Raw genomic sequence first — 2,649 nt, 5'->3', positions numbered from 1 at the left:
GTTCCATACACAGACTGTATAAAAAATGGACATATTGTCACCGGCGCAGGCAAAATTAAGTCAATGTGGAAATGCCTGAAGCTTGTATTCTCTGGAATGACCAGCAGAGGGCGACTCCACTGGTTGCAAAAAGAAGTCGGCCTCCATGAGAGAATGACTCCACTTCGCACTTGATTTATAACGTCAATTTACATTTTCCTGAGGAGTCTATTGTCTCAATCGCTAGTTATAATTCTTCTCCAATACAGCATGATCATTCATCATAACTGTAACTATAACTATAACCACAACCACAACCACAACCGTAACCAGATTTAAATTTAACGCAGCATTTAAATGCTTTAAAAGTGTAAAATAAAAGAAAATATGTGAGCTTTTTACGTCATCGCCCGCCATCTTTGGAATTCCAGGAGACGTGACAATACGCATGCGCAAGCGGCGGACCAAGGAACGAGGTCAATCTGATCGTGTTCTCGGCCTCAGACATACCTCACTCGAGACTTGGGTGACGTTACCGTGGGTTAGTATAGTTCCCAAGCTACAGGATGGATGGATGGATATATAGATAGATGGATGGATGGATGGATGGATAGATAGATAGATAAATAGACAGACAGACAGACAGACAGATAGATAGAAAGGTAGGTAAGTAGATAGATAGATAGATAGATAGATGGATGGATGGATGGATATATAAATAGATAGATAGATAGATGGATGGATGGATGGATGGATATATAAATAGATAGATAGATGGATGGATGGATAGATTGATATATAGATAGATAGATAGATAGATGATGCATTGATGGATGGATAGATAGATAGATAGATAAATAGACAGACAGACAGACAGACAGACAGACAGATAGATAGATAGATAGATAGGTAGATGGATGATATATAAATAGATAGATGGATGGATGGATGCATGGATAGCTAGCTAGCTAGATAGATAGATAGATAGATAGATAGATGGATGGATGGATGGATGGATAGATAAATAGACAGACAGACAGACAGATAGATAGATAGATAGATAGATAGATAGATAGATAGACAGATAGATGGATATACAGATAGATAGATACATAGATAGATAGATAGGTAGATAGATAGATAGATGTGTGATGTGTTTGTCGCCCATGTCCTGCAGTTGGAGCGTTGAGGAGTCTTCAGCGCAGTAAGGCCTCTTGTCAGTGATGGTATAGGTGAACCTCGCGGAGCATCAATCACCAGACTCCAATCCAAACACACGTTAAACGCACATTCTCCTGTTCCCTCTCCGCTCCACGGATCCCAGGCATGGCTCTCGTCTAATGGACAATAACAAGGGCAGCTAATAGCAGCAGGATGTAGTCCGGGTCCCACTCAGAGACACTAAATCAATCTGTTTCAAATAAACATGGGCCTTTCTACGCCGCTTGCTCATCCTGAAACCTGAGTTAAGAGTGTGACATCTGCAATTTATTACAATCTAGCGACAAACAGATGAACACTGAATCATTCCTGGTGAACCGAGACCTCTTAGCTCTTCCTCATATTTCTGCTGCCCATCATTTTTATGTCTACATTTTAAGAGGAACTCTTTTAAGCATTCAGAGTATTTTTCTTTATACATACAATCTCAGGGACATGGAAAATGTTATTTTGCTCAAACTATATTTCACTTTTTAAATACCAGATTTGTTAGTTTTCCTAACAGGAAACCAGAAGAAGTTTTGTGTTGACCCTTGAAAAAGATTTAAAAATATTTTCCTCAATGTTCACCTAGGCCCACAACCCCCCATGACTTTTGTTTGTTTGTGCATTTATGTTTTTTGTGATTTGTTAAGCGACCTTGGGTCCCTTTAAAGGCGCTATATAAAACTAAGTTATCATTATTATTATTATTATTAATGGGCACAGATTTATTGAAACTGGTCACACAAAGAGGTATGAGAGGAAGATCAAGTGTACTTCCACTAAAGATTCTGTATTTTAATATATCTCTTCATGGTTAAATCTTATTTAATCGCTGCGTTGTTGTGGTTTTAATATTACGTCTTGTTTATTTTTGCCAGACGAACTGACACAAACATCTGAAACATCTGTTTAACATGTTTGGACAGTCTGGCACCTTTCTTCAGACTTCCTCTCCTCTTGCACATGAGAGTCTGCACAAACATTTGCTATTTCAGAAAAAAAACCATTCTTTGTCTCATTCAGTATATTTTCACCGGGCTGCCGCTTGTAAAAGTTGGATATTGAATATGATTCATAATAACTGCTACCAATTCCCACAGCGATGCTACTAAAAGTTTATATTTTCTAAATGAGGAATTTTATTTCCAAATAGCCTTAAATTGTCACCCGTTACAGGTCAAACACAGCGACCATTAACTAAAAAAAGGGAATATTCAGGCTGCCGTTGAAGGCCGCGAGGCATCGAGCAGAAGTAAGAGCGCAGAAGCGGTGGGCAGAAGTAATGTCATCAAATATTAAAGTTGGTTAGGAGACTCAGCTGAGCAGCAGAAGGAGTCCGCTGGGATTTCCCGGTCTGGCCGCACGACGAGAGCTGAAGGATCATGGGACATTTTGTACAGGAAGCGGACCTGCGGGTACGGCCGCCATTTTGAAAAGCAATTAATATCATATCAGTGAGGCTCG

The sequence above is a fragment of the Scophthalmus maximus genome, chromosome 4, assembly GCF_022379125.1.
Source record: "Scophthalmus maximus strain ysfricsl-2021 chromosome 4, ASM2237912v1, whole genome shotgun sequence".
Taxonomy (NCBI): domain Eukaryota; kingdom Metazoa; phylum Chordata; class Actinopteri; order Pleuronectiformes; family Scophthalmidae; genus Scophthalmus; species Scophthalmus maximus.
Note: the sequence above shows the minus strand (reverse complement) of the source record.